Below are 27,764 nucleotides of genomic sequence, written 5' to 3' on the forward strand. Positions count from 1 at the left end.
CCCATTCTCCACTGTCAGAATCTGAAGTCACCGCCATCTTGTTTGCAACATGTGCTTGGGGTCTTCATCCAAGTGCTGAGGTTTAACAGAATATGCCTCCAGGTTTTCCATGAACACTTGTCAAATGAATTGTGTAAAAAATATGGTATCAAAATGAGCAGGATATAGGGAAACTAAAGCCAACAGACATTTTCTTTGCCTAGTAGGTAGGCAAGAATTTAATAGAATGACAACATTCAATGTTGATGAAGATGTGAAAGAAAATGTGGGGGCAGTGTGTCCACCGTTCCAGGAGGATAAGTTGGCAATAAAACAAAAGCTTTAAAAAATATTCGTACTCAAAATGTTGAACAATTCAACTTCTAGAAAGGTATTGCCAGGCAATAATCTGATACCACTATTCACCACTGTACTCCTTGTAAGAATGGGAAAAAATGAAGACAACCCAAATGTTTTTACAACAAAAATTGCTTAAACTACAGTACTACTAGAGAACCAAATACTCTACAGCCACTGGAAATCCTAATAGAAAATTTTGTTGAGCAAAATGGAAAAAGGTACACAATATTCAACTTAATGAGGAAAGTAAGCAACAGTATTACGCAAAAAATATGAAATAATTTTGTGTAAAAACACACACATTCTCTACATCTGCATCCTTATTCCTGTCCTGCCCCTAGGTTCTTCAGAACCTTTCTTTTTTTTTTTTTACCAAATGAAAAATAGATAGCTAGTGGGAAGCAGCCACATGGCACAGGGAGATCAGCTCGGTGCTTTGTGACCACCTAGAGGGGTGGGATAGGGAGCGTAGGAGGGAGACGCAAGAGGGAGGGGATATGGGGATATATGTATACGTATAGCTGATTCACTTTGTTATACAGCGGAAACTAACACAACAATGTAAAGCAATTATACTCCAACAAAGATGTTAAAAAAAAAATACACACATACACACTCGAATATGTGCATCCGAAAAGTAAGGAAGGATATAAAAATACATTATCTGAGGAGTTGTGTCATGTGTGCTTACCTCCTTTTTGTTCTATTTATTTTCAAATCCCTCTTCAATTAATATGAATTATTGGTTCAATAATTTAGTAACTATTTTAATGGACTATTCATAAACATTAAGTTCTCTTCCAAAGTAAGGCCCTCAAAGCCCCCAACCAATACTATGAAATTAGCCAGTTTGAAAAGATCAGAATATTATCAAAATGGGAAAGCCCAAGCTTTTCAAGATGCAGCTACTTTGAAGAACTGTGTTTCTTTACTAGACAATCCTCTAAAGTATATTCCTTAACCCTTCACAGAGTCTATCCTAATACCGACCCGAGTTCAAGTTTTATAACATGAAACACACACACAGAGCAGAAATAACCCCATATCTTAACAGTGGCTATCTCATTACATATTACCTTTCTTTTCTGTACTAAGCATATATTGTTATTTTTTTTAATTTTTATTTTATATTGGAGTATAGTTGATACACAATGTTCTGTTAGTTTCAGGTGTACAGTAAAGCGATTCACTTATACATATACATATATCGATTCCTTTTCAGATTCTTTTCCCTTATAGCTTATCACAGAATATTGAGAAGAGCTCCCTGTGCTATACAGTAGGTCCTTGTTGATTACCTATTTTATATATAGTTGTGGTATATGTTAATCCCAACCTCTATATATTATTTTTATAATCAGACAAAATAATAAAACTATTTTCATTTAAATAGTCTTTCCATAGGCTATAAGGAGATATTAGGGATGATGTTACATATTTGTCTCCTTTTACTTTCCTGTATTCCCCAAATTTTCCAAAATAAGCACATATGACTTTCATAATAAAAAAATTGATTAGAAATATACAAACAAGATGGTCCTCAGTCTCAAAGTTGATCAAAATTTTGAAGCTTCAGAAAGAAGAATTTAAATAATAATTGGAATTTGGGGGGGTGTGTTTGTTGTTGTTTTAACTAATGAAAATCTGAAACTGAGTATGCAGATGTCACTAGACAAGGTCTGCTGTCTACCTGCATGAAAGGGTCATAATCCAAACATGATTTGAACAGTCCTGGAAACTCACACCACCCCCCTCCCCCTGGCATCATTAACCACCACCACTGGGGTGAGCCCTTCATTTAATACGACTCCACAATCACATCTTGATTTTCCTAAAAAGGCAGAAACATTTTAAAAGCCAGAGAGATTAGGCATTTTTGCATCCTTAGCAAAAGCATTGTTCAGTCTTTATAAAGTCATTGGACTTTTGAGTGTGCCATATCAAAACAGTCTTAAAAGTTGATGCACAGCATTAAGTAACTGAATGTACTAGAGGAAAAGCTTTAAACAAAGATAATTCATTTTATTAGATTAAAAAACATTCCCTGAGGGCTATTTTGCTCTAAGAACCATATTGTATAATACAACCCAACATCTCCTCTAAAATTTCCCTTACCACTATTTTTTTTAAAAAGGAAAGAAAAAAAAAAGAACCCTTTATGCCTTGAGTTATATAGACTGTCTTCCTAAAAAGAATCTATTTTTTTTCTTATTAACACAATCATTTTAAAAACCCTGTCATGTGATCTATCTCTTCTAATTCTTGGCTACTCGAACCAGGAAGCAAAAAGTTGATTCGTAATAGGACATTACAGTTATTTTTGCAAAATCGAAAGTACACTCTAAATTCCAAGAATGTCCAAGCAAGTCAACTGGGTGGCCTTTTTCAGATGAACTTACTTTCATGTGCTACCATTTACTGGGTATTTATAGTGATCATAAGAATAGCCATTTTCCAGACTATGACGGCATCAAGTGACGGAGAACTTCCTCTTACTTGTATGTAACTGATGCTCTAGGTGCTGCAGATTTCTCTCATAATTCTCCCTGGTTCCTGGTACCCAGGATCCTTGGCCTTCCTCCCAAGCCCTCTTCACTTCTGTCCATTCCACCTCTTCTGTTTCCTCTCAGTTTGTGTCCCTTCCTCAAGGAAGCCTTCCCTGACCACCCAATTAGACTGGCTTCCTCTCCTCCCCTCTTATGCCTCACAGCAACCTGCGCCCTTCCTTCCCAGCCCTTCTCACAGTTTGCCACTAAAGGACTTATTGTTAATTAATTAACACCCTGTTACCACTCAAGGCAGGAAGTTCCTTGGAAGCCAGGATGGTGTATCCTACTGACCATTAAGTCCCCAGAGCAGTGCACAGGGACAGCTGTATACAAACTACTGCATTTTTTGGGACTGATTTTGATTGAATGAACTTCATTCCCAAGAGAACTTCCATGTTGTAGACATACGTTCAATCAAATATATATGTGTCTCTGCTGAGATGTCAACTCAAAGAGGTCTTTCTGGAACACATCATGAACGATTCTGTATCACCTGAGCCCATTTTATGCTTTTTCAAACCACTTATTACCCCTGACACACACTGATCTCTTTACTGTCTGTCTACACCACCACTACATCAGCACCATGAGAATCTGGTTTCATTTGCTTTGCTCTTTGCTGTATCCCAAGCACCAAGAACAGTGTCTGGCATGTGGGAGGCACTGAATAAAGATTTGTGAATGAATGAATGTGCTAAGTATGCAGGGAAAGATGCACACATGGGAGTCCCACTCACACACCCTGATTCTACTTTCTGATCATCTCTGCCCATCTGTTGCCAGCCTTTCGTCAAGGTAAAAGATGTATTTCCATTTTCCTTTCTGTATTCCAAATGCAAGCTACTCTGACATCAGTACTATTTCAGTTAGTATATAAAAACAAGTACCCTGCTAGAAACTGTGTCCAAAACAGTCGAAGATGCCAGAACAAATTCATTCCTTTCAACATTTCCAGGGTAACAGCAAACCCAAGATGACCTTCTGGGTCCCTTTTGCCAAAATGCATTATAACTCTTGCTCAAATCAATGCTCTCCAGAAGCAGCTGAGCTCACCATATAAATGGAATTTAAATAACACGTTTCCTATGTGGAAGTACTCTGTATACAATTTAAGTCACATGATTTGGTTAATAAATTTTAAGTTGAACAAAATCAAGCTACCCAAGGACTCTCTTAAATTTAGTTGGCTGTACACTTGCAAAGGGTGACTCTTAATGGCATGTGAATGAAATCTCCATTTAAAAAAATCCCACTCGAGGAACATTCCACAAAATACATGAGTGATACTCCTCAGAACTGTCAAAGTCATCAAAAACAAATTAAGTCTGAGAAACCATCACAGCCAAGATGACCCTAAGGCAACTGAATAGAACCTCTCACTAACCCCCTCACAACTCTGTGGTGTGTGGGGAGATGCTGGTATCTGCAATTTACAGAGGAGAAAAGGGAGAGCCAAAAAAGGTCCTTCCACCATCAGATAATACTTTGCTGGATTCAAACATAGGTCTGTCCAGACGCACAGACTCTCAACCACCTTGTTCTGCTGCCTCTTATTAGTGAAAAAAATAAAAGGATAACTACAGTTCTGTTTGTACACTGTTTCCCCAACTGCTACACACGTGTGTAACAATCACATATATGTGAATGCATGTGAGGGAGAGGTAAAAGGATTTGGGCAGAAAGATCCCAAGATATTAGTAATGGTTATATCTTTAGGTGGAGGGAATTCTGAGTGATTTTTATTTTCCTCTTGAAACTTTTTTCGACTTTTCTCACATTCTCTATTATGAGGATTTGTGACGTGTATGCTTGGAAAAAAAGCAATATAGCAAATTATGACTGAATGCTTGGAAAGTTTACATTATGCTTCTATAAAATTTTATCAAGCTTAGGTACCTCTTCTACTAACGTTCAAAAATGGTAAACAAGCACTCCAGACACAAGTGGGCCAAGGGGAAGGCAGCCCATGGTCTACTCAGGGGAGGCTGTTCCCCCAGTCACCCAGTGGACCCCTACTAGCTTTATACCATCTGTCACTCCCCCGCAGACCTACTCTTTGATACTAAAATCAGCCTGTAAATTGGTGCAGCCACTGTGGAGAACAGTATGGAGGTTCCTTAAAAAACTAAAAATAGAGCTGCCATATGACCCACCGATCCCACTCCTGAGCACATATCCAGAAAAGGTGAAAACTGTAATTCGAAAAGATACATGCACCCCTATGTTCACAGCAGCACTATTCACAACAGCCAAGACATGGAAACAACCTAAATGTCCATCGACAGATGAATGGGTAAAGAAGATGTGGTACATATATACTATGGAGTATTACTCAGCCATAAAAAAGAATGAAATCATGCCATTTGCAGCAACATGAATGGACCTGGAGATGATCATACTAAGTGAAGTTAAATCAGACAGAGAAAGACAAATATATGATATCACTTGTATGTGGAATCTAAACTATGACACAAACGAACTTATCTATGAAACAGAAACAGACTCACAGACATAGAAAACAAACTTATGGTTACCAAAGGGTAAAGCGGGGGGAGGGATAAATTGGGGATTTGGGATTAACAGATAACACACTACTATATATAAAATAGATAAACAACAAGGATGTATAGCAGAGGGAAGTATATTCAATATCTTGTAATAAACTATAATGGGAAAGAATCTGAAAAAGAATATATCTGAATCACTTTGCTGGATACCTGAAACTGACACAACATTGTAAATCAACTACACTTCAATAAAAAAAAGGGAAAAAAACAAATCAAATCAGCCTGTACAACAAAGGCACACAGTGTGCTATAAAATGCCCACAGGGGCCACTAGGCCTTCTTAGGATTCATTTGGCTTCTGTTTAAGTTAACCTCAAATTTCAAAACTCTGACTCCTGGCCGTATAAGAGAATGGCAAATGAGCACTCCTAGTAGGTTATTTTCTCTAAAGGCTAAAACTTAGCCGAATACCGTCAGCAAAGGTACCAAATGCCACAAAGGGAAAGAGGTTTAACCAAAGCTATGGGCTTACATCTACTCACTATTAAGATTCTGTTTACCAACTGTGAGAATCTCTTAAAGTCTCAGCTTTGCTTTTACCTGGAGGGAAGGTTCATGGGAGATGGGAGGAGACTGAGGCGAGGTCCTCCTAATCTAGGTACTTACTCAGATGGAGAATTTAAAGGACAAGATGACCCTTGGAGGCCAGGTGCAGAGGCAGAAGGGAAATGGATCCCAAAGATACATTTGGTCTCTTTTTTTCCAACTTGGCTAAAAACCTTAATGTGGATCCTTGAGGAAAAGATTGCCTATGCTCCATTTACTTTTATTTCTCGGGAGTTTTCAGGATTTGATCAGCACCTGCTCTGTGCCAGACTTTGCTTCTGGTTTATATTATCCTTGCCCCTCATAACTGCCCTCTGAGGGGAGGATGTAAATTTCCCATTCTGCAGATGACAAAACTGGAGACTGGGGAGACTGACCTTTACAATATCACCAGATTCGTGACTGCAGGACCCAAGATGAAAGGCCAGTCTTATCTGGCCCGTGTTCTTTCCATGACATCAACCTCCCTGCCCTGGCATCATTATGGGAAATCACTGGCCTCAATGAAACCATCCATGCCTCTGGGAATGAGCGGGAATTTGAGGTGTTGTCCACCTGCAAAAGGAACGGAAGATTTAATCTAGTGCCACTGACAGCAGCCCTGTTATCTGGGACAAGTCCCCTGTCAGTCATCCGTGGATGATTCTTCTCCCTGTGTAGACTCTGCCTCGTGCCATGCTTCCGTCACCTGTGATTTCAGCAAAGCTGGAGTAATGTGTCTTGTCACTCCATTCCCGTTCCATTTCTGTGTTGGCAAAATATAATATCACTCTTCTGCCTCCAGAACATGCAGAAGGCAAATGAGGCTACTAGGTTTCTAAACTACAGTCTTATATGGCCTCGGAGCTCTCCCTTGCATAAATACACGCTGATACGCTAACTCAGAAGCCAAGAAAAGACACTATAAATAGCCCGGGTTCCAGCCAGCAGAGGAAGCGGACCTCGTAGTCATGCCAACTTGTGCATACAAGCATAAGGATGGGACCTTCAGGACGCGTCTTTTCTTAGAGCCGCATCTATACCCAAGGAGTATACCATGGAGAGCATCAGCTTCGCCAACGATGAGCTAAAGGGTTTTTTTTATGAAATTAATGCAAGTCAGAGAAAGCTGAAACCCCCAAGGGAGACTCCTGGAGGGGAAATGCAGTTTGGATGACTCGTCTGAATGCAAAGACTTTTAAAGTCCTTCTTTGCTGTTAAAGTACCTTTTAAACATATGTGTGCATATGTTCACTAATAAGAGCAAGAAAATAACCAGTATCCAAGAAGGCATCAGGCAAACATGTGAGCCCCAAACTCAAACACAAATGCCTCAACTCAAGTACTCGGAAGAAATTCTTGAGTTCTGTCTTGAAAAACCTACTGATGTGAGCTTCGCTTTGTCCAAAGATGTCAAGAAATTGAAGGAAAGGAGATAAATAGGCATGGCTGATTAGGGCACGTTCTAGATCGCAAAAGAGCATATATGACCCCAAACACCAAAGTTTCATTCAACAAGAGCGAGCAGGTGTGTCAGAGACTAAATGGAGAGGAGGAGGTGGCGGAGATGGGGTGCAGCGGGCAAGGGCGGTGGGAAGAAAGACCGGCGACGCCAGTTCTCTGCAGATGAGCGGATCCGACCACCACCACGCACCCCGCCCCTTTGACCCCGAGGCACGGAGGACCCTTCTTAATGGTTGTCGAATAACTAGCCATTTCCTACAACAATTTACAAGCTAGCAAGGGCTCCTGTCCTGCCTCTTTATGAGCTTTCTCACTCCAGACCTCACAGTAAGATCATCTTGTTCTCTGACATTCTGCTAAACGGAGGTGAGAAAATTAAAGTCCCTGACATTTATTTCCTGGGAATTACACTGCAATGGAAATGTTGGTAGTTATTCAATTGGTACAAATCCATTCGAAAGCAAAGCCTAGAGAATTATCATTTGTTTACGTGCACGTCTCTACTAGAACACATAGATGCCAGAAGGTCTCTGTCCCTCTCTTTAAAAAGGTAGAGTGAAGAGCTCGATGCTGCTCTATATTTTGGTCACTCCCTCGGCCCCTTCCCTGCAGGGTTTGGTACTTGAAACACCCAAGGAGCCCCCCTGGGATCCATTACCGGCCACTTCCCTTTGGCTCAAAGGTTCTCGGAGTTTCAAAGAGACTTGCTAATGGTAGCTCCTTCTAAGTCCCTATCCCCATGGCAACACCAAGGCTAGTCCTTACCAACTTCAGAAAGAGAATGCACTACAGGCAGGAAGGCTGATTCAGATTTCTCACCTGAATTTCTGCTAGCCCTTCCACAGGAAGGATCTATGCACCCTCACCCCCAATATTCTCACCTCCAGCCAAAGATGCTTCTATCATCCATGCTGAATGAAACAAGAAAAAGGGGAAAGACCCCTCCACCCCCATCACAATCTTTGTGTGTGTGTGTGTGTGTGTGTGTGACCTTATCTTACCCTGATGAAATAAATAAGAGTAACATGAAGCGAAAAAGAAGAGATTCTGTTGGTCAAGCGGATCCTTGAGGACGTGACCCCTGTCTGATGAATCCCTGTGACTTTCAGGGTCTGGCGTATATTTAAATGATGATAGGCACGTACCAAAAAGATATTTAATGAATGCTTCCTGAATGAGAATGAATCTGAGACGTTTCATTACTACTTAAGCTCTAACAAAGACTCATAAGGTATGCTTAATGCTTAAAGTACCATGGGAAATGGTTTAAAAATCACTATGAAGACCACTGACAGCAAGTATCACACATACACACAAAGAATCGTGTGCCCTGGTTCTATGACAAAGATCAAGCCCTCAATCCCTACAGACTTACTACTGAAAGAGAGAACAAATACAGCAAAGTCACATCCTCGCCACGATTTCCAAATTCAACTCTGCATCCTCAACAACAACCACTAAACAACGGAGAGGTAGGATGATGACAAGTACGTGTCCCCCTGGGAATCTGAGACGGGGGATGAGGTACCACATCCTGCCATCACTCTCATAGCTTCTGTCCTCCCAGGATGGTCACCTTGCCCTGTTAGATGGGAGTTTAGCTTCAAAATACACACAATATGCCTCCAAAATACAAGCCAGCTACTTTCTGTATACCGGATGAATTCAATGCTATATATACATTCTGTATCTTACAGGGGATTTGTAGGACTCTAAAAGGTACTTCTGCTTCTGTATTTTTCTCTTCACCAAATGTCTTTACAACCTAAATCCCAGGTACAGGGAGACTGCGATGTGAGTGGAACGGTTTTCCCCAGTCGCTGCCTGAAACAGAGGGCATCTCCCCCACCCACCTCTATCCCCTTTCTCACTGTCATTTTTATCAAGTTCTGGAATTCTTTACTCCTAACCAAAATCCCCACTCAGCCGCTCCCTATTTTCCCCTCACTTTCTCTCTGTCCCCTGAAACTCTGGGCTGAAATGGACAGACTTCCCCACATCCCTCACCTGTTAAGCTGAAGCGTGCCCAGCCTTCTCTGAGTTAAGGCTGCAACTACCGGACCCCCTCTATCGCAGCCCCCCCGCAAACGGAGAAGGTACTTCCAGACCATCTGTCTCCAGCCTCTAAATTCTAATTCTTTCATCTGGCATTCTATCTGTCCACCATTTCCTTCAACCCACCTTTCTACACCTGCCTGCCACGAATTCTTAGTGTTCCCTGAACACCAGGTAAAAAGATTCCTCACTGTTCTTCTACAGAAATCATGCTTCTCCTGCTGCCACATCTGTGTCTCCCTGGCCCCTACTCCTAGAATGCCTTTCCTTCCCACTGTTGGAAGATCACATCTAATTTCTCCTGCACTCCCTTTGTGATTCCCTAGTAGGAACACAATCTTCAAAAAAAAAAAAGAACACCATCTTCCAACACTCAAGTCCTGAAGCACATTCTCTGTTTCCCTGTTTAAGACACTTCCACTCTCTTCTATTAAGCACACTCTTCGCATATTTTAGCTTCTATGGAAACTCTAAGCTTCCTGGGATCAGAGACCAAATCAGGCAGTGTCCTCTGTTGGGTATTGGGTGGTAGGTCCTTGTCAATCCCCCTCACAATCCGAGGCTTTCCCTGCTTGTACGAAGCCAAATATGCAGACACTCATGTAATAATACGAGGAAACATTATGTGGTCATGCATCGAAGTGCACAATTTTCCTTGGCATACGAGGAATGACTCTGATGAAGACAAAAAATGTGTCCCCATCTCTAATGTGCTGAATTCAGAATTCAATCCACTCTCAATGCTCTGAAAGTATCTGCTGCAAGTACAACAGCAAGAACTCGCTCCCCACCCTAAGTTTCTACTGGAAAAGCACACACCGTGCTTGCTTTCTACTGACACCACAAGAATTGGTGGGGGGGGACATGTTTTGAATTTAAAAAACAGGACGACTGGAGCCCCCAGTCTCCCGGCAGTGGCTCCGCATATGTACGGACGTGTGTGTGTGTGTGTGTGTGTGTGTGTGTGTGTGTGTGTGTGTGTGTGTGTGTGTGTGTGTAGAGAGAGAGATTTCCAAAGACTTAGCAAATAGGAACCTTAACTTCAACAAAATGAACGCTCCTCCTAAAACTTTTGGTACTGAATGTTGATTTAACATTTCAATCATTCTCATTTTTTCTTCATACATAATAGCTTTATTCTGACCCAATCCTTTGACTTGCATCCACCCTGCTCATTTAATATGCAACAAAGTCAGCCGGTACAGGGTAAGGTGACCAAGGATGTGTTCGAGGGGATAGATCTTTCTGTTCAAGTCTCTGCCTACTTCACTGAGGCCTTCAGTCAAAGGAGACCCCTCATGACCACACTGGCACCAATGTGGAAACTGACAGCAGAGACTGACTTTTTTTTTTTTAATAAGTTTATTTATTTATTTATTTACTTATTTATTTACTTATTTATTTATGGCTGTATTGGGTCTTCGTTTCTGTGCGAGGGCTTTCTCTAGTTGCGGCAAGTGGGGGCCACTCTTTTTTTTTTTTTTTTTTTTTTAGCACTTAGCACAAGGCCTGGCACAGAATAAGCATTTAATATTTAGTTATTATTAATGATACTCCTTTTTTTTTTAATATTAATTAATTTATTTATTTAGGCTGTGTTGGGTCTTCGTTTCTGTGCGAGGGCTTTCACTAGTTGCGGCGAGCGGGGGCCACTCTTCATCGCGGTGCGCGGGCCTCTCACTATCGCGGCCTCTCTTGTTGCGGAGCACAGGCTCCAGTCGCGCAGGCTCAGTAATTGTGGCTCATGGGCCTAGTTGCTCCGCGGCATGTGGGATCTTCCCGGACCAGGGCTCGAACCCGTGTCCCCTGCATTGGCAGGCAGACTCTCAACCACTGCGCCACCAGGGAAGCCCCAAGACTGGCTTCTTAAACATGTATCGCAGGCAGCACGATGCAAAGGCTGACACTGATCTACGTAATTACATTGTGTTTAATATTAAGAGTTGTGGAAAACCCAAAGATTCTATAGATTTATTTAAAAGGATTTAAAAACAAGACCCTATTGAGAGGTAAATGCTCATCAGCCAGATAAAAAAAATTTTTTTTAATTTTTACCAAAATATAGCTGATTTACAACGTTGTGGTAGTTTCAGGTGTACTGCAAAGTGATTCAGTTATATATATATATTTTTTCTTTGTTTACAATCTCTTCCATTATAGGTTATTACAAGATATTGAGTAGAGTTCCCTGTGCTATACAGTAGGTCCTTGTTGATTATCTATTTTATATATAATAGTGTGTATATGTTAATCCCAACCTCCTAATTGATCTCTCCCCCCCTTTCCCTTTGGTAACCCTAAGTTTGTTTTCTATGTCAGTGAGTCTATTTCTGTTTAGTAAATAAGTTCATTTGTACCATTTTTTTTTAGATTCAACATGAGTGATATCATATGATATTTGTCTTTGGCTTACTTCACTAGTATGATCATCTCTAGGTCCATCCATGTTGCTGCATATGTATCAATCTCTGGATGAAGATGGTTAATAGAGCATGTTTAAAGGTTATTTTATTGATATATCATACATTAATATTTTATTTATAAATAATTGTGTGACACTGATGCTCTATCACTCTTCATTTTGATTTGTGTTCCTAAATTTGATTTTTAAGTCTTAAAATCAAAGTGAAAAGTCTCAATTCTCTAAGATGAATTTGTTTTTTTAAACATTTGTAGTAGCCCAAGGGAAAAACAATCTAAAGCCCATGCTCAACGAATCTAAATTCTATTGAAATCTGGATGAATGTTAGAAAGAACAGCCATCTGGCTCACATACTCACGGTGGTGCCTGAATCAAGGAAAACAATAAAGCAAATCTGCAGTCAGAAATAAAAGTGTCTCAAGGCCCCACTTTCAAAGGTGCTAAATTTTTATTCTCTCAAATAATGGCCAAATTAAACAAAGACAAGGCACCTTTTCAAAGCATTTCGAAGGTAACTATTATAGAACAGAGTCTCCATTCAGTAGCTATTATAGAATAGTCTCTTTTCCACTTTCTATAACTTTCTATTACTAAATTTGTACTAATCAAATTTAGTACAAATTTACTCATTTCACAGAGGCCGTTCCAGACTCAGCAGCTTTGCTTTCTGCTGGAAAACTCCCCTGAGCTTACTAATTTGCAAGGATGCTTGTGGCACGTGATGGAAATGTAAAATCCAAACATTTGAAAGTCTCAGTGAATTGCTAAGCATTTTAAAATCCTACCAAAATGTAACAAGACACAGCCCGACCGTGGGATACAAACATCTGAACATCCACAAGACACACCATGTCCTTGCTTTTCGTGTAAGAGAACGTGTCGTGGAAAACATGTTCGACAGTTGGAAGCATGTCTCCCCACATTCAGAAACCTCAGTGATTCATCACCTACCTCCAAATTCAAAGGCAGAAAACATTAAACCACAAACTTGCTTTTTTAAGGACTCCTAACCCACCTCCGAAAGTCAAAATCAAACCTAAAGTTCCTATGGCCTACAGCTCTTAGGAAACCTTTCTTAACATGTTCCAGACTCTTTCCATCACAAATACATCTCTCACCTGTGGGTATCCTGTAAAGATATGTACACTGACCTAAAATAAGCCACTGACCCGAATCTGTTATTAGCACCTTTCAAGCCAATATTCATACATTCACCCTGTACCAGTGAGGGAGGGTGCTAATGTAAATCAGAGTATTTGATGAATTATCTTTCCTTCATCTCCATCAGCTTTTCCATTTCTCGAAACAGCTTTATAAGATAGGTCTTATCATTTTTCCCATTTGAAGAGAGACTGAAACTCAACAAAGGTTAAGTTACTTGCCTGAGGTCGGAGAACTAGAGAGTTTGGACTTGAATTCAGGCAGTCCGATTCCAGAGTCTGTGCTCGAAATGGCTAGGTGATCCTGCCACTAAATGACTGACATAAACATGCTAGTCTTAATGCTTGTTGATTAAGACACACGTTGAAGATAAAGTAAAATAGGTGTAGGCTTTTAGCAGTGAATACTCGTGACACTAAGATGAAAACAGAACCTAACAACCAAGAGAGCCTGGTGTGGTGTGGTGAGCACCGGAGTTAAACCCTGCCTCTGCCCTTTCCTAGCTCTGGGACCTTGGGCCAAATTTCTCTGAACTTCTATTTCCATACCTTCAGAAGAGACTATAGTTGGAAAGAAATGGTGTATGAAAACATGCCTGGGAAACTAGAAAGCCCAATGTGAATGGAACCTAAGGGGAAGGGTGAAATCCAAGATAAGAGAAAAGCATTTTCGATCAACTACTCAGATGGAAGGGCTAGCTTTTCACACCTTAAAAGATGTTGGTTATGTAATTCCCCGAGAGAGTAGATCTTTTAACCTTCCACCTTGCTCGATCCTTCTTCTGGATCTGTGCCTCCAGTGAGGCTCCGTTACTTCATGGGGAAGACAGAGAGTGCGATAAAGGACCCGTGTCTCTGAGATGTCTGCTTTCCGAAGAGGCACTCATGAGCGACGTGGGTAACAGAAGTCAACTCTTTCCACTGATAACTGGCTTGCCCCACACTCCTTTTTGACGACTTCGGATAGCAACCCACACCCTCCTTCCTTGGTCTGTCCTTCCCCCACTGTAACCAGGCCATCTGCCCACCCTTGACACACACATCTGAGCCAAACTGGCCCACCATACTACTTCATCCTTGTCCACAGAGACTGGTCCAAAAGGCGGTACCTGAAGTAAAGCAGGTCAGTTAAGAGTCCTTCTCGGTGGTTCTTTGAAATGGAATTAGAAAGGGCGAACAGGAAGCGACAGCCTTTTATTCGTTATCAAAGATGGCAGGAAGGGAGCCTGGGGCTTCCAATTGTTATGTCCCGGCCTACACGGTGAAATCTGGTCTGTGGTAGGAGAGACTCCAACACCTAGGCAGGAGACACAGTCCTACCGGCATCTTATCATTTCTAATAACATCCAGGCCTTGGACAGTTACGAGTGGAAACAAATTCCCTTTTGCTTATGTGAGTTTCAGATGGGATTCTGACATTCACAACCAAAAAATCCTTACCACAGAGATCTGAGAACAAGAACAACAGTTTTCTCTGGATGGGTGCCGCGGGTACTTTTAATGACAAAGCCAATGGTAACACACACTGTGTTGAACACCTCACAAATTGGCAAATGAAACCTTCCTTTCCACTGAATTAAGATCCCAAGCAAAAGTTATGATTACTCCTTAAAAAAAATACAATCTCAATCTTAATATCTTAATTTGCCCCAATTAGTAAGATTCTCAAACATCTCATTAAATTCCCTTAAGGTGTCTAGTCTTGTGGTAAAACCTGACAATACTATATTCAAGCTAAAAAAAAAAAAAAAAATCAAGAACACAACTTCTTGGTTTCTAAAACCAGCCGAACTCTCTCCTCTACCCTGAGCACATCAGCACCACTCAAATTTTATTAAGACCATAATAATTAGATTTAGCCAGACCTCTGGTCCCCACATGGGCTTTTTCAACACACATATATAACGCACACATACGCCACCGAAACATTCTAATTTTACACTGGTAACTGGAGTGGTTTTATAACAAAGACTAAGATTTGATACTTTCAAAATTATAGGGGCAGCACACACGCTCATGAACACATATTTCTAGACACATAAATGTACATACATATTTCCAGGAAAATATCTTTCCTCAGACTCACTCATTCCCACTAGGAATCCACTTGCTTCTAGATGGGAGAAAGCATAGTACGGTTGGAAGAAGGCTTGAGGGTTTCCAATGATTTCTTCTTGCACCTACACCTGGGGTATGGTGTTTTCCTGAGCCCCACCCCCCCCCCCCAGGAACCTGAGAGCTCACAGGTCTAAAGGCTTCATTCATCCTCTGAAGTGGACCTCAGCTCTTCTCGCCCCCATCCTAACCCCGGTCACTCTTCCCCTGGTAACAGCTCTTGGATATTCCCCTGGAAGTCGCCACTTTTCTCCCTCCTAGTCCACGTGCCTTATGTGGAGTTGACTTTTCTCCCTCCCTCCTTAGCCTCCCGAGTGAGCACGCAGCTTGGGTCTGGCCCATCAGTGGATCAGAGACCACAGCCAGAGCTCTTCATCCACGGCTGCACAATCACTCAGTCACAGTCAATGGGGGGCAACGGAACATGAACTTGGAAGGATGGAAGGATGGAAGCCTGATGCTGTCGGGCACCATCTCGCCACCACCTAGAGCTGAGCATGAAGCACACATCGGGGAGGGCAGAGGCGAGAGATGGCGAGAAACCAGGAGCCCAAGGACAGAGGTGCCATTCCAGTCACTGACGCCTGGGCCGGAAAGTTCAATGAGCCCCAAACCTCCTTTCTGCTTAAGCCAGTCTGGGTCCTGCGTGCAGACTCCTGCCACAGAGAATTCTAACCGATGTCCCTTCCAGAAAGAAGGATCTTTCCAAAGATTAACACAGGGAAACTGGAGGGGAGATGTGAACAAAGGGGAAGAACGGGTCCATAAGTACAAATGAAGACCAAGGAAACAAATGCTGTGATCCCAGAAGTAAAATTTTCTAATAAAGGAGTCACTCTGCACTACCTTGTATAAAATATCCACCTTATAAAATACAAGCATTTGGTCAAAAGTCTAAAATCGATTGAGTAAAGTCCTCCAAACTGAAGTTGAACTCAGTCAGAGGACTTTATTCAGAGGGCAATATTGTCACCATATCTTTCATCACGAATTCTCCACATGTTATTTTAAAATGTAAATAGATCTGGGTTGTGGAATCACGGGTAATCTTTCTTTTCTGAATTATTTTTAAGTGAGCGTATATTAATTTTATATTCAGAGAAAACCACCTGCATTTAATCAGAAAACAAGAATGATGAAGGCCATTGGGCGGGGGTCTGGCCGGTGCTCCGCAGCTGTCTGTGTGACACCCGGAGCCCGCGGGCCGCCTCGGCCCCCAGAGAGCCCAGCGTGGTGCACATGGGCACCGTGGGGTCCCATCTCCCTGCGTCCGGCTTGGACATCTTTGGGGACCCAAGGAAGATGAACAAGCGCCAGCTCTATTACCAGGTCTTAAACTTCGCCACGATTGTGTCTTTTGCGCTCATGATCTGGAAAGGCCTGGTGGTCCCCACTGGCAGCGAGCGTTCCATCGTGGTGGTGCTCAGTGACCGCATGGGCCAGCCTTTCACAGGGGTCACCTTCTGTTCCTAGCAAATTCCCTGGAACACCCGATTAGAGCTGCTGAAATCGTTGTTTTTAAAGTCGAAAGACGAGACGTTCCAATAGTTCACAGAGTAATCAAAGCTCATGAAAAAGATAACGGAGACATCAAATTTCTGACCAGGGGAGATGATAATGAAGTTGGGGATAGAGGCTAGTACAAAGAAGGCCAGAGCTGGCTCCAAAAGAGGGACATGGTGGAGAGAGCCAAAGGGTTTTTACCATAGGTTGGTATGGTCACCATAATAATGAATGACCATCCAAAATTCAAGCGTGCTCTTTTGGTTGTAATGGGTGCGTACGTGTTACTAAAACGTGAACCCTAAAATGAAAGGCAGTTCCTGGGAACAGACTGAAATAAATCCTGTTGAAAAAGAGAAAAGCTAATATATTTGAAATGTTCCTCTTCTTGTAAAAAAGGAAACAATGTGGAGACATTTTTGTCTTGTTTGAATAAATGATTCATCAGTGAAAAAAAACAAAAAACAAGAATGATAACAACAGATATTTTCAGCAGGTTTTAAAAAATATTGAATATTTTATTATTTATTTAATATATCGTATAATATAATTTATAAGTATTTAGATTGTATTTATCAATTATATTGTATTTCTAATACAATATAATAAATATAATTTATAAATTGCATTTATAAATTATAGTATTATAAATGTATAAATATTATATTTGTATTTGTATTTTATGATTTATTTGAAACATAAAACAAGGATGATGATAGCAGATATTTGAAGTGGAATCACCTGGTAAACATGTAGATGTCCTCATGCACAACAGGACATATTTTTTCTAATACAGGTCACATTTATCCAACAAAAGGAGGTAGTTTTTTTTAAAAAATTGCCACCAATGACCCAGCATTATCACTCCTGAATTTCCTTGAGATTCTATGCTACTGCAGTTATTATTGGTATAATAAGGTTATTTAGGCTAATCTGGGTGCCCAATCACCATTTATCATGTATACTTAAGATGCGGATTCTGAATGAACTAAACAGAAGAAAATCGTTGTTTTTAAAAATCTCTTGGCTGTGAATAGACTGTGGAAAAGTAACAAGTCTCCAGATTAAGTAGGTTTTATCAGGTCTTTGCAGGGAAACCCAAGCCCTGGTCAAATCATCACCACTGGCCTATGTAAAGGCGCCACAGTTAAAAATCATTCTCCAGGTGCTTACGTTTGGGGAAAATAATACATTTGCTTTTCAAACTGGATTTCTGTGGTCCAACTAATTTTCCACTAAATCACCTAGGCCAATCTTCCATGGTAACACAGCACCTGAAGAAGAAAGCATGTCGATAAAAAGAACTGGAAGCTTGTATTCAATGTCTGAGTAAAATGGGGAAAACTGAATGGACAAAATGGATCTTTTAGCTCCTGAGGCAGAGAATGAAAAAAATGGCAGTGAAAAGTGATTGATGGATTCTAAATATAGCTTCAGGGGGGAAAAAAAAAGAAGGGGGGATTCAAATCTAGACTAAGATATCACCCAGAAATCACATTTTTGCTGAATGAAGGCCCTTTGATGTAAAATGCTTTGCTCAAAATCAATTTCTGGGGAAAAAAAATCACATTGTCTGTTGATTAAAAACTCTCCTAGTAGCTGATTTATTCAGCAGCGGTGCCTCCGGCCTGATTACCAGCCTCCTGAGCCGCCTTTGACAAAGGAAGTAAAAAACAGGCAAACAACAACAATTAAAAAAAAATCCAGCTCCAGGGAATATGGAATGTCTGCATGATTGTTTCTTAGATGTGGAGGCGTCACAAATGGTTCTCCCAGAATTTCCACACCAAAGGGGCTTAGAACAAACACTGCTTGGAACAGGTGGTGGGTGGGGACCTGGGGGAGGAGCCTCATTTGCTTGGCTAAGCAGGTAGTTTTGCACTCAGGTCCTTTGATATGACACCTGGCTTAAAGCTGCAATCACTTAGTGAATGTTTTGTCTTCCCTCAGAGTATAGATGTGTTCGTGACCAAGCTGAATGCCTTCCCCTACCAGTTGTGTATTATTATCCTTCCCAGAGGACCTGAGAGTTCTAGTAACTTTACCAGGTCACAGAGGTACTGAGTAGCAGAGCCTCAACGAGAATAAACATATAAATATTATATTTGTATTTGTATTTTATGATTTATTTGAAACATAAAACAAGGATGATGATAGCAGATATTTGAAGTGGAATCACCTGGTAAACATGTAAATGTCCTCATGCACAACAGGACATATTTTTTCTAATACAGGTCACATTTATCAAACAAAAGGAGCTAGTTGTTAAAAAAAAATTGCCACCAATGACCCAGTATTATCACTCCTGAATTTCCTTGAGATTCTATGCTATTGCAGTTATTATTGGTATAATAAGGTTATTTAGGCTAATCTGTTCCACAGTCAACTTCCACAGTCAACGCAAGCATTTCTGAGATGAGCTGCAGGGTTGAGTACCCAGTGAGAAAGAAAACACCAGGTGTGCCCCCCAGGCGCTGGCAATGCCCTCTCCCACCATCCCCAATCTGTTCCACTGTTTCCTTAGGGAACGATTCTAGGCAAATTTCCCTTTAAAAACAGGATGGGGGTGGGGTAACAGGGGATTGGGGAGGCCTGGCCTCAGGGCTCTAGAAACTTTCCGGTTATAGTCTCAGTAACTGGGAAGGAAAATGGGAAGCCATTGGGATCTAGAAGTTTGGGAGAATTCAAAGTACTTCCCAGCTCTGTTCATTTCTTTCCTTCTCTCTGCCACTCTGCGGAGGTCTGGGGACCCTCAACACTTTTTCCCTCCTCTTTCCCGCTGGGGACTAGACCTCTTCAGGCAAAAGAACTGGTGCACAAATAACTATCCTCAAAGTAAGAAAGTGTACATAATTTCCTAAACACATATCCAGGAAGAGTTATGTTTGGAGATTAAAATAAAGGAACTCCTAAAGAGATGTGCTTATCAATTAATTCAGATTTGAACTGCTTTGATTTTTTACGATTGATCACTGCTAACTTACAACAGAAATACTTATGACCTTAATAATAATGTTAGATTATATATACTATCCCGAAAGTCATACATAGAAGGAAATGTGTACACATTTATACATATATATGTACATATATAGTCATATATTATGGATATAAGCTCAACTTCTATTTAGGGCCCACTTCTTAAATTATACAACTTTCTCAAGAGATCATTTTTGACATGAAATCTAAAACAAAACACATTTTTGACCCAGAAACCTCCAACTCTTCAAACCACAGAAATGTAAACATCCACCGTCAACCTAACATCAGTTTGAAGGTAAGTAAGAAGGCATATGGCATTTGTTAATATCCATCTTGCCCTTTAAAATGTCCCACACGTAAAGAGAGAGCTAAGAGAGAAAACCCTTATTTGGTGCTTGTTGAGATGTAGTAGGTTCTGAACAGTTTATGCAGAACCGATGGATGTGAAGAAGGTACTGGAAAGATGCGGAAACGTCTCCTCTGGGACAGAAGCGGTCCTGGAGGGAAAAGTCAGATGACCCACAGGTGTGCTCCAGGGGGCGCACGGGGCAGGGATGCTGGTTCCTCCATAGACTTGTCTGGCCTCATCTCCCACCCACCAGTCACAGCAGATGGGACGTGCCATTTTTCTGCCCTTTCTTCTGCCTTGACACAGGACGAGCTTTCTCAGCCTGGCGCATCCTTCCCAGTTTCTCCCCCTAGAACATTTCTCCCCACCTTTCAACATCCAGCTCAAACCGGACCTCCTTTGTGACATGTCCTCCATTTCCCATGACAGAATTCATCAGTTCCTCACCCCCTGCCCCACGTACCCAACACATTTTGCAAGCACCTCTATTACCAAACTCCTAACAGTGGACTTGAAAGCACTAATACATTTAATAAAATGCTTTAATATTTTAACCTAAGCACTTTGTTATTTTATTGAGATATAATCGACGCATCACATCGGATTCATTTTAGGGGTACCGCATAATGATTCGATGCACGTATATATTGTGAAATGATCACCACGGTAAGTCTACTTAACATCTACCACCACGTAAAGTTACAATTTTGTTTTCTTCGTGATGAAAATGTTGAAAACTTACTGTTAGCAGCTTTCAAATATACACGACGGTATTGTTAATGACAGTCACCGTGCTGTACATTACATCCCTAGACTTATTTAGATTAAAACTGGAAAGAACCTGGTTACTTTATTCTCTGTCTGGCCCAGTGCCTGGCAAAAGACATGCCACACGTTGGTGAATAAATGAATCAATGAATGAACAAGCAGCTTTGGGTAAATGAGGGCCAGTAAAGAGAACTTAGCACAAATAAAGTCTAGCAGAGTCAGGAAGTACAGATATATCAAATACCTGGTCTGTTTTCCATGTAGTTTTCATAAACAACCAAAAGTTAGTCAGAGACATCATTTCATAAGAAAGTGTAGATACCTTCAAACCTTGAATCCAGAGTTGCTTTTCTGCTTTGAATAAAAAGGACTAAACACTGGTGTGTGGTCCTGAAACGACTGTGTTTGAAAATCAGGCTACATGCAATCTTCTTTTTTTTTTTTTTAATCATTAAAATACAGTTTATTTTATTTGTATGACACATCACATCTTCAGGATGCTGACGTCTCCTGTATTAACTGCGATCGAGGGCAACTGTGGAAAAGGCTAGTAAAACTGTTTTGACCTGTTTTATGGGAATATTGTAAACAGCTCCCCAAAGACCATTAGCATGCAGAGCTGTCTAACAGACACTAAGCAATTCTCCTTCCAAAAGAGGGTAATTAGACAGGGCAAAGGGCAGTGTCTCTCGGTAACCAAACAACCTAATTTTCTCAAATGACTGCTCTCCCGCAAACACATGGCCTGAGGCAGAGAGAGAATGGCTGATTTTCAACATCTACGAGCTAACTACTTCTACTGCAGGGGAAACGGCTGTTCGTCGCAGCACTGGTTTAGAAGGGTTTGCACACATTCACTGAAAAAGCCACAACATGACATTAAGAGAAGCAGCTGTCTGGGGCTATGACCCCTCTAACCTTCTTCAGCTTGATGATGAAGAGGAAAACCTATTTATATTGTGTTGGCATGTGGTTTTATTTTATCTACTGGAAAACTCTTAACAGATTTAAAAAAATGCAAAACCCTAATAAGGTTGCCAGTAGAAAACATCAGCCTCTGCCTCTAGCTGTGCTCTGTCAGGTCCTTCAGCCCAGAAACCTCTCTGGAGAGGCGGAGAGGCAGGCCGGCCACAGCTATGGAACCTCTGAGAGTGCGACTTTGCTCGTTCTCCGTGCGCCGGTGGGGCAGGTGTTCACCGAGCAGCCCCTCTCAGCAGAGCCTCACCCTGGGGTCCCCGTCTCTCTCACAAGAGCTTCTGCCCTTCACTTGACCTCGCACCCTGCCCACTCCCACCCACCCTACGTCTTCCTCTTGCCCCTAGCTATTTTGAAACTTCTCAAACCTATAGAAAAATGTAAAGACAGGTACGTTAGTAATACCTGCATAAATCAAAACAACAAAGAGGCACCACCTCACACCAGTCACAATGGCCATCATTAAAGAGTCTACAAATAACAAATGCTGGAGAGGGTGTGGAGAAAAGGGAACCCTCCTACACTGTTGGTGGGAATGTAAATTGGTGCAACCACTATGGAGAGTAAAAAACTAAAAACAGAGTTACCGTATGATCCAGCAATCCCACTCCTGGGCATATATCCAGACAAAACTGTAATTCGAAAGATCCATGCACCCCTTTGTTCATAGCAGCACTGTTCACAATAGCCAAGATATGGAAACAACCTAACTGTCCATAACAGGTGAATGGATAAAGAAGAGGTGGTACATATATACAATGGAATATGACTCAGCCATAAAAAAGAATGAAATCATGCCATTTGCAGCAACATGGATGGACCTAGAGATTATCATACTAAGTGAAGTAAGTCAGAGGAAGACAAATACCATATGATATCACTTATATGTGGAATCTAAAGTATGTCACAAATCAACATACCTATGAGACAGAAACAGACTCACAGACATAGAGAACAGACTTGTGGCTGCCAAGGGGGAGGGGGGATGCGGAAGGGATGGATTGGGAGTGTGGGATTAGCAGATGCAAACTATTATGTAGAGAATGGATAAACAACAAGGTCCTACTGTATAGCACAGGGAACCATACTCAATATCCTGTGATAAACCATAATGGAAAAGAATATGAAAAAGAATGTATAGATGTATAACTGAATCACTTTGCTGTGCAGCAGAAGTTAAACACAACATTGTAAATCAACTATACGTCAATAAAATTTAAAAAAAAAAAAAAAACCTGCATAACCTCCACTCAGATTTCCTAACTGTGAACACCTCTCTCTCTTCATATGTGCTCAGCACTAAAGAGGTGGCCCTCCTGAGTCTTTGATGGTGCTGGACCCTGAGGCCACCTCAGCCCTTGGGACTCACTCCTATGTCCAGCTCTAGCAGAGTCTTGGCTCGGTGGCTGGACCCCATGCCTTACACCAAGAGCCAATAGTCACAGTCGCTGCCTTTGGCCCAATGACCCAGAACCGCCATGCCACCTTCTCCCAGATTTTGAGACAATCATCACTATTGTCTGAAGTTTCTCATTGCCCAACAAACACCTAGACATTCCCAAGAGGACACCAATTTGACATAATAAATACTATGTACTTTTTAAGTGTATGAACTTGAGCAAATTATTAATCTTTGTAGGCCTCAACTCATCAGCTCTTAAATGGGGATACTAATGGTGCCCACCTCAGTGAGTTGTGCTAATGATGAAATAAAGTGCTTATCAGAGTGGCTGGCACATTGTCAGCGTTCAATAAACGTTAGCGGTCGCTATCATCTTTACTCAAATAGTTTCTTTGACACCAGTTGCTTTTCCAATTAGCCAACCCATCAGTGCGTTCTTGCAAACCTTTCCCCGCCCCAGGACGTTGCATCACAACCCATCATGGCACAGGGGCGTCTGGGATCTGGTGGCCTCCTGAGGCAGGAGAGAGCTGGGCCCCAGGCTGAGTAGTTGCAACCGGTCTCTTGTTGCCACTTGGAGATAAAGATACCACAGGGGCAGAGCCCTGCTTGAGTAAAAGATAAGGCGACCACATTTTTCTCATTCTCATGGTCAAGGAGACCTCCCAGACCACACGTGCACAGAAAAGTTTCTCAGGGGTCAGAGAAAGGAAGGGGTGTCAGCCCATAATATGTCCTGCCAACCTCCCAGAAACCCTTGCACTGGAATCCATCTTGGCTGAAAGATGCATGTGCCAATCTGAGTCAGAACAAATATGGGCATGAATGAGATAATTGGCCAAAGGGAACTCGGAAAACTGCCCCCATATAAGCAATCTCAGCCACCCCTATTGGGCTCGACTCACTCCAAGTCTGCCCGTGTGTTCTTCCACACGTACTTTGCTTCCAGTAAACACTTTATCTGCTTCACAATCTCTGTCTCTTTGCTGAATTCTTTCTTCAAAGAAGACAAGGTCCTGCTTCAAGCCACCACACCCCACGGCCCCCCAAGATCACTCCTTTGTTCCCAACTTCATCTCCCATCCATCTCTCCATACACCCCGGTTCCATGCACATGGGTACTTACCATCCCAGAAACGCACTGCACACTTACATTTTAGGTTTCAAATTATTAATTTAAAATTTCAATTTTAAATTGTTACATTTAAGTTGGAATTTTAAATTGAAAACTATTTGGGGGGATAAATGCTCAGATGCTATCTCTCCTTACTATTCAGATTAAAACGTCACTTCCTCAGGGCTCACACAGGACTTTCTTCTGTTCCTCTACTATAGTAGATACTTCAAGTTCAGGAATGGTCATTCATAAGTCAGTAAGTCGTGCCTTGGTTTACTACTTCCCTAGTAGCCACGAGCTACCTAATTTTTTTTCTTTATGATACATTCTGATCCCTTGATCCCTTTCAGGTAATAGTGCTTAATCATAAGTGGCCATTAGAATCCCTTGTGAACTGTTTCCAAAATGCACATGTCTAGCTGTTGATCCTAACAACATACTTGACTGTGAAACCTTTAATAGAGATTTCTAGTCTGGACTCCTTACACACATTCTGCTTCCTAAAGGAACATCACTTGAAATAAGACCTTGAAAAGCGTAATGTTCTTCTGTATAAGCCCCACCTTGGCGAACCAGTACGCATCTTCAAATAAATCAGCAAGAGACAATCTATGATCTTTGATTTTTTTTTCCCCCACAAGTAACTAACACATAGCAGGGCATTCTGACCCACCATGTGGTTTTTCTCCTTGCTGCAGCTCTCCTTGTAATTGTCAGAGAGAAAGATTAAGTGAGGATGTTATTTCCTCATTCTTCTTGCTATTAAACGTCTATAAGCTTGAAGTCATAACTGCAAGAACGCAATGGACAATAATTCACTGTGAGAAATTCAAGTACAAAAATTATTTTAAACCAGTAGCTCCAATCTTGACACATATGATTCAGGCATAAAATTACATTTTAAAATACAGCTCTGTTTTTAAATATGAGAGGGAAAAGGGTAAAAGAAAAACTTAGAAGCCACAGGATACAGACTCACACACACATATATGCATAAATGTCTGTATGTGTGTGTACTCGTGGCCGTCCTGAAGCTGAGCGCAAAGAAAACATTTACTGTAGATGTGCAACAGTTCATATGCATTTTACTCATATGCTAAAGTGAGAACCAGATTCTGGATTATGCTGATGAGTTTAATGTTTAAAAGCCTCAAGCCTTTTAAATGTTTTACAAACCTCTGACGTGTCCCTAGGTATAAGTGATCAAGGCCTTAGGAAGAGATTTTATACTTTGAAGAAACTGAATATTCTAAATAAAAGATCATATGATAAAGAAAATTAAAGTGGGTTCAGAACTGAGATATTAGTTTAATGGGCTGATTACAAAAATACATAGTTGTTTCATTTCTATATGGACCACTGACATATGTGAGGGAAATGCACCTTTCTATTCTTTTAATACTCTAGTAAAAGATGTTTTTCTGTTAATTTTGGGGTCAGTGCTTTTTAGTGTTAAGTCTATCATCATGTTAAACACTTAAGGTATAAGGAAACAAACTATATATGATGCTAATTATAACAGAGTGACCACCTGTTATGGGTTGGATTACGTCCCTGCCAAATTCATATGTTGACGTCCTAAGCCCCAGTACCTCAGAATATGACTTTATTTGGATATAGGGTCTTTATAGAGGTACCTAAATTAAAATGAGGTCATTAGGATGGGCCCTAATCTGACACGACTGGTGTCCTTATAAAAAGGGGAATTGCAGACAAACACACAACAGAGAGAACACCATGTGAACATGAAGATAGCCACCTACAAGCCAAGGAAAGAGGCCTGGGACAGATCTTTCCTTCCCTGCCAGTACCTTGATCTCAGAGTTTTAGCCTCCAGAACAGGTGACAATAAATTTCTCTTGTTTGGGACTTCCCTGGTGGTGCAGTGGTTAAGAATCCGTCTGCCAATGCAGGGGACATGGGTTCGAACCCTGGTCCGGGAAGACCCCACATGCCACGGAGCAACTAAGCCCGTGAGCCACAACTACTGAGCCTGCATGCTGCAACTACTGAAGCCCGCACACCTAGAGCCCGTGCTCCGCAACAAGAGAAGTCACCGCAGTGAGAAGCCCGTGCACCGCAATGAAGAGTAGCTCCCGCTCGCCGCAACTAGAGGAAGCCCGCGCGCAGCAACGAAGACCCAACGCAGCCAAAAATGAATGAATGAATGAATGAATAAATAAATAAAAATTTAAAAATAAATAAATCTCTGTTGTTTAAGCTGCCCAGTTTGCAGTACTTTGTTACAACAGCTCTAGCGAACGAATACACCATCTACGTTATTTTTCTTTCAAATGAAAAGTTTGTTTTGGTTGGCGGGGGTTGCTTTAAAGAGGCGGTTGGCCATTTTCCAGTTTTCAGATACAGCACCTGGGCCAAAGAGAAGTGGACAAATCCTTCCATGGGTGTGAGACATCTGAATGGGAGTAAACTTCAAGGTCACACCTACATGAAAAAGAGGATCCCTGGCTCAGAGAAAATAGCACTTTCTAGGAAAGATGAACTGGTGAGGTCACAATGCCCAGACACTCAGGATGGAGAGGAGAAAGCAGAGTCTAGGCCACGTGCCCTTGTCAGAAAGTCCAAACAGTCAAGCTGTCCCCTGGGCTCGCCTGTCACCAGCTGTCACGTACAAGAAGGAATGGAAGCTGGTACTTTTCTACGTGTATCAAGGACATAAGGAAATATGAAGGGAAATGTAAAGCCCTAAGCCAAGATAAGTCTCTAAAACTCGAGGACTATTTTACAGGAATGACACAGATGGTGAGATGGTAGCAAGGGACTTCCTGAAGAACATTATATTTTCTCCCAGTTATGAGTCAATAGAAGACTCTATAAAAGTTTTTCCCTCCCCCAGTGATCATCTTCCTGTTGTTTTTTTTTTTTCCCTCCTTTATCCTCAAACTCTAAAATAAGCGGAGGGTGACACTGGGATCAATGACAAAGGTGGGGTAGTCCTAAAGTCTCTCATTTAGCGAGCACCTACTACATGCCAGGCACTGAGCTAAACGTTTTAAAGACCCCATCTTGAATACCTGCAACCCTCCTAAAAGTTCTCATCATTATACCCGTCGTGTACATGCAGAACAGAGACGTTGGTCCCCTTTCTCCCTTTTATTCTTGTCTATCTTCACTCTGAGTGGAGAGGGAATCTTTAACATAACACATCAAAGTCACACTAGCTAATATAACATTTATCAGGAGCAAGGCATTGTTTCAAATCGGGGTTTCTCAACCACATCACTGTTGACATGCCGGGTTGGGTAATTCTTTGCTGGGGGGCTGTTCTGTGCATTGTAGGATGTTTAACAGCAGCAAACCCTGGACTCCACCCACTGGATAAATGCCAGTAGCATTCCTCCTCCAGCTGTTACAACCAGCAACATCTCCAGCCATTGCCAGATGTTCCTGGGGAACAAAACTGACCCCGGTTGAGAACCACTATTCTAAATGTTTTACAAATAAACTCATA

The 27,764-nt window shown here is 41.5% G+C and overlaps 1 protein-coding gene and 1 pseudogene across 3 annotated transcripts in view; one reads left to right on the forward strand and one right to left on the reverse strand.

The window, feature by feature from the left end:
- CACNB2 (calcium voltage-gated channel auxiliary subunit beta 2) overlaps positions 1 to 27,764 on the reverse strand; it is a 416,180-nt gene that overhangs the window by 369,394 nt on the left and 19,022 nt on the right. The window lies entirely within an intron of this gene.
- On the forward strand, positions 15,621 to 16,969 carry LOC118890187 (annotated as a pseudogene).

This window comes from Balaenoptera musculus, chromosome 2 (assembly GCF_009873245.2).
Source record: "Balaenoptera musculus isolate JJ_BM4_2016_0621 chromosome 2, mBalMus1.pri.v3, whole genome shotgun sequence".
NCBI lineage: Eukaryota > Metazoa > Chordata > Mammalia > Artiodactyla > Balaenopteridae > Balaenoptera > Balaenoptera musculus.